Genomic DNA, 11673 nt, shown 5'->3' with positions numbered 1-11673 from the left:
ATGCCATTTTTCCTGGCGCATGGGCATGAGGTGACTACGATGATGGACACTGTGTTTCCGTTACATCCTGATGACATGGACGACGACTGCGTCAGCCACGTGTTAACCAGAGCTCAGGAAGCTCGGCAGTTAGCTCGACTCTGCGCGCTGCAGGCCCAAGAAAATAATTGCTGAAGGTATGAAGCGAGCCACTGTCCTGTTGTCTACCAGCCTGGTAACCTCGTCTGGATCTTCACTCCTGTTTGGAAGGTTGGTCTCTCTGAGAAGCTCCTCAGGCGCTACTTTGGACCTTATAAGGTTGTAAAACAGTTGTCTGATGTTACTTACGAAGTTGAAGATTTCAACCGTGACACAAGACGACAAAAGATCAGAGCTATGGTCCACGTCCTTCGAATGAAGCCCTATAAGAATCCTGCAACCCTGGGTAAATTTGAAGCTCCAGTGACAGGCAACAAGTGGAAAGCTGAGGAAAAGTGTAGTGTCAAAAGAAGTTCTAAGAAGATCACCGCCAGGGTGAGCATCAGTCACCAGGAGTCTGAGTCTGCAGGACCGATGACTCGTTCCTGCACTAGTACGACGTAACACCGAGACGCTGTTCTCTTAAGGAGGGAGCAATGTCGCAGAAGCAGCTGGGTAGCACTGTGGTGTAGTGGTTATGATACTAAACTGTTGCATGGAGGGTTGCAAGTTTAAAATTCACCGGGACTGTACAATTTTAATTTCTATATTCGGTTCGAGTACATTCTAGAAGTATCCACAAATGTCAAGAATCATTGTATTGGAATGTTCTGTAGCTGTATATATACTGTATGTGTTCTGGTCGGAGGCAGTTCGCTCCGCGCTCTTGTATGTGCAAGTGCTGAATAAACCTTCGTTAAGTGAATTTAGTGTTCATCATTCATGTGATTACACCTTCTTCTACATGACAGTATGGATAGCCTTTCTGATGCAGACAAAATTGCAAGAAGATTCAAAACATGACTTCACTTGTTGCTGTCAAATGGAGTGTAAATCAATGTAATTTGAACTAGTGTCGCTTGGAGATTATAGGATAACCATCAAAATGCATTGTAGTTACATAGTAAAATCAGTGTCTGATTCGTCTTTTTATTTATTGTTGAAGTGTAAAATGATTGAAAATCCATTTCACCCTGGACAAGTATATTTTTTAAAAAATGTAACAATTTATATAAGTAAAATAATAATAATAATAATAATAATATTTACTTGAGAGACAATAAAATAACATTATTTCATTTCTACATCATTTCCAAATTCTGTTTATTGCTATGGCCATAAATACAAGTGTCTGTTTTGCTACCTCAGTATTATCACTCCCTGTGCCATCCTACCCCAAATACAAATAGCCTGATAGTTTCTTTCCATTCCAGCCTGATAGTTTCTTTCCATTCCAATTGGGAGAGTAGTGAGAATACAGAGCTTTGAATGGAAACAACATAAATGATACAAAATAATGAATATAAATTCTGTATCAGAAACCACAGTACACCTACATACATATTTTCCGATACATGCACTCTCTGCTAACAGCAGAATAAAAACATTTCCATTTTTGTATTGGGAATTAATGTATACTTATATACCTAAGCTATCTTTTCCAATACATGTACACCCTAAAATCTTGAAAGATAACTCACCGATAAGAATGGGGCTCATCTTTCCCAACATGCTTCACAACAAAAACAAATTACACAACATTGACAAGAAAGTGAATAACTGTGAATACAAAACAACAAACAGCTGTTTACTTCTAAAACAGGCCAAGCCTGTTGTGATTGATGACAATAGCATCAACCATTCTTTGCAAGTCAATGGTCTTTGTCACAGCACTTTCGATTGCAAGAATTGACAGGTAACTTAGCCATTCATCAGACATTACATTCTCTAAGTAACTTTCTACATGTTGTGTACATGAGAATGTTCTTTCATATGATGCAGAGGAAGCTGGAACAGTCACTGATATTTGACTTAATTTGTACAAATTGTATAACGCAAGTTTATTTTGGTCTAACAACTTGACCAATGCAAATAAATTGTCAGTCTTCATTCCAGTTTGTTGTTTATGTCTTATGATAAGATTTTTTGATACCTCAATTTCTACCTCCAACGATTCAGTAGTGCATTAATAATTTTGTGCCAATGGCAGTAACGTTTGTTTATCCATAAAATTTTCGCTTTTTGGGTTAGACAACTGTTTCCTTTAATTATTCCAAAGTAGAAATAAAATGTCTCTAAAGTTCACAGTGTATTATATGTAAACCTTTATCAAATACTAAAGGAATATGGAGTCCGAAAGAACAGTCATCATTGGTGATCTTGCTGCTCTTGAAGAATGAAATTACAGCGAAATCCAGACCTTAGTAGTTGCTTACAGGCATTGTTAAATATCGATGGGGACAGTTGAAAATTTGTGCCCTGACTGGAACTTGAACCCGGTATCTCCTGCTCACATGGCAGACGCTGTATCCGACTGAGCCATCGAGCACACAGAGGATAATGTGACTTATCTCTGGCACACTCCCCATGAGACCCACATTTCAAACTTATCGTCCACACATTACATTTGTAGTGCCCCTGCCCACTACACTCATTACTCACAGCAGTCAATCTACTGGATCCCGTAAGAGTTTGAGCAATGTGAGTGCATTCGTACCGCAGGTGATCATTGGCCAGTAAGCCTCATCTGTATGAATATGGTCTCCGAAAGAACAGACATCATTAGTGATCATGCAGCTCTCAAAGAATGGAATTACAGTGAAATCCAGATCTTTTGCAGCTGCTTACAGGCTTTGATAAATATCAATGGGGACAGTTGAAAATGTGTGCCCCAACTGGGACTCGAACCCGGGATCTTCTGCTTACATGGCAGACGTTTTATCCGACTGAGCCATCGAGGACACAGAGGATAGTGCAGACAATAAGTTAGAAATATGGGTCTCATGGGGGAGCCTGCCATAGATAAGTCCCTCACACTATCCTCTGTGTCCTCCATGGCTCAGTCAGATAGAGGAGCAGAAGATCCCGGGTTTGATTCCTGGTTGGGGCACACATTTTCAACTGTCCCCATTGATATTTATCAATGCCTGTAAACAGCTACAAAAGTATGGATTTCACTGTAATTTCAAAAACTAAAGATTTGAAACCAGTCGGTTGTACAGGTTCCATGCTGTCTTTATTCGGCAAATCACATGATGTGATGTTTTTGCCAACTTTCAAATTCTACCGAGACAAGAGGAATCTGTGGGACTATCAGCACCTATTTTTGTTGCCATCTACACTTTCTTTCCATACATAAGGGAAACCTGAGTCTGATCCATGCATTTGGGTGAAATGATCGCTTGTAGCTTCTAATAAGTTGATTGCAACAACAATTAAGCCTCATCCCCAAAGGAAATTAGAAAGTCACTTGCACTTTTCGAACACGTGAACATAAATCAAAAATAAAAGTTCAACTTTGTACTAAATCCTGATGCTTCTGCAGCTCGCTCTGAACTTCTGTCTGAGTGTTTACGAGGGTTACAATGATAACTTTTTGCCCAGGCTTGACACAGAGGAAGTATCCAATTTTTCATTGACAATTAGAGGAAAATACTGGGCTTCTTTCACTTCACATAAGATGTTCTAGCATGATATTGCTCATGCTACATATTTAATTACGTGTATCATGATGCGTGAATTTTACCCTTTTAAATTCAAGTGTTTCTTTTAACACTTGAATATTTATTCCCAATAAGTCCCATTAACTCTAAAAATTTGCCTTATTTGCCATACCTGTTGATTCATTATGGCCTCTTTTGAGTGATTCGTTGAAGGCTTGTGTATTGAAGAATATTAGCAACTGTTTGTATGCATCCTCTGTTTCCTTCAACTTAAAGAGCACATGTATCATCCGGCAGAGCAGCAACTGATGCATTTGCTCTTAACTAACTTTTTAAATTTTTGGAAGACTTCCAAGGAAATACAGAGTTATTGCGTGTGAAGCTATTCTCATGCTGCATAAAGTCAGAAACAGATTGTTGCTGATTTCCAAATAATGAAACCCTCATTTACAAAACTAAGCAATTTGCTTTTTGTGCGTTGAGTTTGAGGATGGGAAAATCGACAGACAAAACAAAATACAGCATCTATTATGATACTATATTCCAGCCATGGATGAATTTTGTAGAAACATGGCTGGAAATTTCCTTACTACTTCTTTTTCCATTTGAATTAACTAAGGAGCACACACCAATTTAAATGCTTCCTCCTTTGTTGTTCTTTCTTCTTCCTTTCATCTTCTCACTATGTATCTTTTTTCTCTATTCAGATCATTTTGACTCTGCCTTCTTCTCCCACCTGTCCTGGAATCCTTCCATTTTTGACACTTTCTTCTTAAAAATCTCTCTTTCTGTTCCATCTTTTTCACTTGTGTTGTTTCTTTCCAGATCTTTTATAACTTCTTGAATCCAGGCTATTGTTGACTTCTTGTCCCAAAGATAATTAAAAATGTTTGGTTAACGTGTTGCTGTTCATTCTGAATGTCCAAAAAATAAGTCTCTCCTTCCATAGTGTTGCAGCGGAGTTTTCTATGTTACTAAATACTTCTTCATTACTTCTTAATTTCCATACCTCTGTATTTCTTAGCAGACCAAGTATTTTTCAAATGATTCTTCTTTCTTGAACTTCGAGTCTGTGTAATTTAATACTAAACATTCACTTGCATTCTGGTTTTACTACTGTGTTGTAGTGCAGTATTTTCAAAATTTTAGACGGAGACCTTTTGTTGTAAATATATTCCTGGTTACACTGTATGCTCTCTTCATTTTGAGTACTCTTTATTAAACAGAAAATTTTTCATTCATGATTTCTTTAATATTGCTTAGAGAAATAGCCACATGGTCTAACTGGAACTCCCCTAGTGTTGTATTTGGAGGTAGCCTTGTTTTTGCTTTTTTGGCAATTTTTTGAAGGAAGTTGGCATTACCTTCAACTGAAATATTTTACTAAGATTTTAGTCTTGTGTCAGTTTTGTTCATTCTTTTATGGGCTTGATATTCTCCTACTATTTTCCAAAAAGTTTCTTCCCTATCTATTTGTATTTAAAATCCCCCAGCAATATCACAACATTTGATTTCGAAATTTTTTAAACTTCATCTTCCGAATGTTCCCAGAATGCTTTTACTTTACTCGGATTTTTCTTTTTATCATCATTAACTTAGCATGGCAATTAACAATGGTACACTATTTTTGCATTTCACTTTGAGAAGAGAGAGGCTTTCTGAACTGGATTTGAATTCTGTAATGTTATCTACTAAATTTTATGGATTTAGAAGGTGGTACCAAATAGTTGCATGCCTTTCATAATTTTTATTGCTGGTTTACCTTTAAAAATTCTGTTTTTACGTTTTTGTCAAAAATCTTCTTGTCCTTTGTACTGCTAAAACTTTTATTGCATGCTTGTCTAAGAGAATTTCAAGTTCTTTCCGTTTACCAATTTTTAGTAATGAGTTTACATTCAAGGAGTCTGCAAAGAATTTCCTGTTGAGCTTGAATTTGGAAGGATACCAAGGGTGCTCTTACTCATCCTTACTGCAAATGTTGGAATTCCTTAGAGTGCTAGATCCCAATGCATTTGATAAAGTAATGGTGAATTCTTCTTTCAAGTTACCACCTGCATCCATTCTCCAGTGGAAATTGTACACTGTACATGGTAAGAAAAAAATTCCAAGATAAGACCGGACTGTTAGTCTGAAATGAATATTCTTCATAGTTTGCTCCATTAGGTTCTCTCACTCTCCCTGCAGTTGGCAGCTAGGATTCCTCTTCTGCCATTGAGACTGTTGACTGGGTGTCACCTGTGCAGGGGCCCCCACGGGGTGCTACCATCTGGACCCATATGGATCCTTTTTTTGTTTTTTACAAGGTGTTCGTCTTCCCCCTCCTCCCAAGCTTGGGGCCGGCAGTGGCAGAGTTATTTATTTACTTATTTATTTATTGTCTCCAAACTAGCAAAAAGGAAAATTCCTTAATAGAGGCTGATTTGCTTCCATCAGTAGATTTTTGTAGGTATATCATAAACTGAAGCAGACAGATTAGTGCTGCTGGTGCTTATTTTCACTGACTTTTTCCATTTTCCAGCTGTTTCTATTCTTTTCCCACTTCAGTTTCATCATAAAAAACAATTTTTTTATATTTTACTTTGTGGATTGTGAAAACTAATCTCTGTAGTTACATACAGAGATATTTTAATGTCTTTATTTGGGTTAACAACTTTTTGTTGCTGACTTATTAAATCTGATATGCTAGGCCGTTTTGCAATGTTAGTACATTCACTTCTAATGACACATATAATTCACTACAAAAAACAAAACACAGACCACAATGACACCAAATATGCTTTTATTGTAAATGCAAACTGTAAAACCCACAGACAAACACAAAATTGGGGATGAAGGGTTCATTCAATAGACTGATCAGTCGACAAGTTCATTTGCTTGTTGTTCAACATTTGTGAATCAATGGATAGGTCAATGCTAACTTCCTCATAAAATACACTTCAAATGTATTTGTTTCATTTTTGGCTTTAATATTGGACAATACAAAATAGTTCAACAAATTAACAGAGTAGTTTGCCAATTTAATAAAATGAAGTTTGATTCTGAACTTTGTCAGTCTCATTTGGGTGGGCCAAGAAAATTGTGATGGGGCCTGGGCACATTGTTGAGAATTTGGATCACTTGTAGCCCCTTCAGCTTTTATAGGTTCATCTTTAAAATACTGGGCTACATACATTTCATAACCAGGGTAATCCTTAGGTTTATGTACAAGAGAAGAATGTCTTAAAATATTTTCTTCATATTTTAGAATTTAATATTCCCTCCCTCCCTTCTTCTTCTTCTTCTTCCTCCTCCTCCTCCTCCTGTCTTCCACTTTTGTTTCCAGAATTAGTATTTCTTAACTTAGCAATGTTAGTTAAGTGGCTGCACTCTCTCGATGACTTATTTCATTTTTATCAGTTTCAAGGAATACAAAATGTCTACTAGTCACTACCTTCTTTTTGTAGGACTGATGAGTCAGCAATCCTTTGAGCCATCCTATGGCCAAGACCTTACATATATTAGTTTTACTCATCAAACAAATTGTTTTCTTTGAATCTTATCTTTGCACAACTGTGCCAGAAGTGAAAATATGACAGCCTATGTATCACAGTCCATATCTTTAGATTTTTTACTTTGTCACCATCTTGTCATAACCTGTGATTAACTGTAAAACATTGATCTCAAGTGATATATAGGACTAGATCATTTTTGCCTTAGCCCTCAATACAAGTCAGCATCTTGGATCCATACACAAATATCACATCAGAAAATTGACAAGGAAAGTAAATGGAGAATATTGTAGTTACATCTTTTCTTTCACAGTGCTTCATTATGCAACAGAAGCTATTCCGTACTCAAAGAGTTTCAAACTGTGATCTCTCTGTCACTGTTGGTATGGGTTAAAGATCTTCATACTTCATGTCTTGCCCAACTACAATATAGCAGCCACAAAGTGCCACTGACTAGAAAGCAAAAGAAAAATGTTGATTCTGTGCCCCAAGGAGTCTATCACACCACGTGTTCCAGATTTATCGAGAACAAGGTGAACTATTTTTTTTTTTTAAAAAAAAAAGCACTATGATTTGACTGCATAATTTCAAAAATGTCATATGATATAGACGGTGACAGGCTGATCAGAAAATTGAGTCTGCTTTCAGCTGCCGAGCAAAAGAACAATATGAGATGCAGCAGAAATCACTAAATTAGGTACTGTATTAGCCACACATTTAAATACATGTAATTTGTCAAATCTAGAGTTGTAAACAATGCAGATGCCTCTTGAATAAAGTTGACATCACAAAATAGGTCAGTATCCAACAGCATAATATTTTGGCAAGCGACTACATTGCCATCAGAAGGTGCACTGATGAAGTGATTGTCTAGGAACTGATGAAGGGTTTTATCTCCTCGCCCCTTCCTTTCAACCTGGCACTCCGCACACTGTCTGCTCTTAGGCATTGGTACACAAACAGAATCTCCTCCCCCAAAATGTTGCTTTGTCCAAGGTTGACACCCATGGACATGCACTGGCCATGTCTCTGCTGCTGTCGGTGGTCCACCTGCCCTGGAGTCAGTTCATTGTGGGATGATTCCTTCCTCCTCGTAATCAGACTAAGTTCAAGTTCCCTGGCTTTACTAAGTGTACAGCCCCTATCACAATTGATCAGTGGTTCTTTTACTTAAATCTTGATAGACATCTAACTTCTGGGACTGTGCCATTAAATAATCTATGTCAGAACCTTAATTTGATCGTAATCCAATCCGTGTAATTCCAATAGACAATGCTCCACGACTCATGTCTTGTTAGGCTGCTCCAGATGGTGTGCCATTGGTGTTCTTGACAATGATCTTCGACTGTATGCATTGACCTATGTACGTCATGCCACACTGGCAGGGAATCTGATAGACTGCGGACTTCCGTAGTCCGAGATCATCCTTGACACTTCCAAGCAGTGCCAGTGGTTTAGCTGGCAGGCAGAAGACCATCTTTGTTGTTTCCCATGCCACTACCCCTTGTGGGTAGCGCACCCTTCTGTCAAGGTGGCATGTGGACCCAGTATGTATCAGGAAGCCAGTGCAGCAAGCACTTCAGTGGTCTTCACAGACACTGTACTACTTCTGCAAGCCTAATTACATTCACCACTCAGGCATAGGACAATATTACTCTGCCTTGGAAACCAACAAACAGGATGCGTGTTATCATCTGGCAGCCACAGCCAATGGTGCAGATTCCCAGTATTAACCTGCGTGGCAGTTTAAATCTTAACACAGCAAGTTAGCGGCAATTCGTATACAGCATCTGAGTGTTTCGTGTGGAGTCAGTGTGAGAGACCTCCTTTAAAAAACTTTTCTTTTATAATTTAAAAGATTTGTAAAATGAATGTCAAAGATTTAATTTGTATCTTAAAAAATACAAGAAGGTGCCATCTTCACATGCTTTGGAAGGCAGAAAGACGTGCTTGTTGGCCTTCCTCTTCTGCATCAGACCAACCACGTGTAAGCATTTCTTTCTTGTACTGTTGTGACTTAATGATTAATAATAATATTTGAAGATAATTTTTACTGCTCATTACACTGCCGATCCAGTCATTCTGTCCCTAATTTTGTTATATTAAATTGTCAGCTTCAGAATACTTATTAGATCATTTGTCGAGAAGACACGGAGGACTGATGTGGCACCTGATTTGCCAACTTGTTTAAAATTCTATTTTCATTGTACAGCTGAACCTGCACAATTAGTGATGAAGTTCTAACACACATCATGATTATTAAAGCAATGAATGATTATCATATCGGGATTTGGTATTTCCTTAACCACATCCCCCCCCCCCCCACTTTAACAGCTACCTGGAACACACTCTAGGAAAAGATGAGACTTTCATATGCAGCTCGACCTGAAAAGGATAATTATTTTATTTTATGGAAAGGTAACATGCAAGTGCTAGTAGATGTCTGAAGAGAGTAAGCAGCTGCCAGTCTGGAATCAGACATCTATAGTGAACAGTTCATGACAATGTCAGCTACTGCAGCCACTACAGGGTCATGACTTAAGTAGAGCTGACACACAAATGAGAAAAGTTAATGGCTTAAATTAATTAACTTAGTGTGGCTACAAGAACAGCTAAGCTTTCACATATAATATTGATCTGTAAGATTAATAAGGTACATCAGAATCTATTTAACATGTGATATTGGTCTTTTTTTTTGCATGTGTTACACTTTAAAATACTTCACACAAATGTTCAAGTAAAATTTAAATGTCTAAGGCTTCTGGGCTTGATATCCTTTGAAGTGGCTGGTCCTCAATGTGTTAAGTTTTAAACGAGAGACAAACAATGTGTAATTTAAAAAATTCATTGTACATTTGTACACGTAACATAATTCATCTTGCGTGAAAGGAAATTTACTTTGAAAGTAACACTATTCAAATCACCATTCGCTATATTTTCCCCAACACCTGTCAGAAATAGGTTTGTTTAGGTTGTTGCCAGAGAGAGCCAGAGAACAAGCATTACTGTGAGTGCACAGCTACAACGGCATAGGAAACCCGTATGTTCGTACGTATAAAGCATTAAGAGATCTTACATCATGTCATAAAAGAAACAGAACATCAGAAGATATTCCAAGAGCTTCGGAATTCCATAAACCATACTAAAATGTATAATTTGGCTTGAAGTGCACATTCGTGTGCCCACATTCACAATGGAGTAGGTCCCAAGCTCATATTAAGCTTTTTGGGATGTAAATTTCCTGGAGCACCAGAACTGTACTATCTCACGTTTGGTTCTTTATTATGGATAAATGCCGTACATGCCAGAAGGTGAAAACATGGAAATTCAGCGAACAGCTGGAACTAGCCTATATTGTGGAATGAAATGCTTCCTTTCAAATAAATTGACTGCCCCAGTGGAAAATACTAACAAAAGCCAAATTTCTTTAGTAAACCGACGAAAATAACTTCATTGTTCTGTAAGGTGATTATTGCTTGACTGCCAAAAACGTGGAAATAAAATCAGGAAACAAACTGACAATATATTTCAGTCTTCCGTAACTATGTGAATGTATTTTAATTAACTGATAGCTCCAGAAATTTTTTTCTGGTTAGCGTCTGGCTTCAAGTAGCCAGAAGCGGAAGAAGCTACTGCTCACATGCGACTGAACTGCGCACGCGCATGATCCCACTGGCATCTGCTCAAAGAAACCTAATGTTAACAGATATGACGTCATGTTCATCACAAGCAGTTTGTTGTAACTGAGTATTGCATAGTCTTTGCCCTAAGGCCTTCGACATATTTTGCTATTGGCAGACGCTTGTGTGTGCATGGCACTTTATTGTTGTTGTAGTAAAGGGCAAATTTCCTTTGCAACTTAAGTTTTATATTGTTTTTTCTCTCATTTATGTTTTATTGCTGCAGTATTATTTTGCAGTAGAGGGATACAATAATGTTTTTTTATTAGAGTGTCAGTTTTTACCAGTCAAAATTACAAAAATTTAACTGAAAATTAAAACCAGGCAAAATTCCCCGAATTCTCAAAAATTTCCGGTTTTTGCCCGGATAAAAAAATTCCCGGGGCGTATACACTCTGCACTATGGCTCCGAGATTAGTAATGAACTTAGTTCTAGTAAATTGTACTAATTAATTAGGTAGCGATGTTCCAGAGCCCAATCACTACAGTGGTGCAGTGATGGGGAAAAGAAACTAAACATCAGCCTTCCCTTGGTGTTTCCAAAGAATTTGTCTCATCTTTGCGGATAATGCGACATAAAATGGAATAAATGCAATGGCTTCATCCTCCTGAGGTCCTTGTCTGTTTCTGCCAGTTGCACAGTCAGTGTAGGACATCAGGGTCTCTGAATTTGCCACTCTGCAACACCATTCTCATGTGTTAAACTTCTTGGTTGGACCCTCGCTGTTAGAGAGGAGGTGCAAGTCCTATGTGAAAATGTTTTGAGCACCCTGTTCCTCTGTGCTAGGTGGTGATAGCAGTCAGTGTGCAAGTATAACTCCGTGTGTGTCTTCTTACAGTATACACTGTGGTCCAATGTGCTGCCTTCTCTTATTTTAACATGAC

This window comes from Schistocerca nitens, chromosome 1, assembly GCF_023898315.1.
Source record: "Schistocerca nitens isolate TAMUIC-IGC-003100 chromosome 1, iqSchNite1.1, whole genome shotgun sequence".
Taxonomy (NCBI): Eukaryota; Metazoa; Arthropoda; class Insecta; order Orthoptera; family Acrididae; genus Schistocerca; species Schistocerca nitens.
This window is presented reverse-complemented; position numbering follows the sequence as displayed.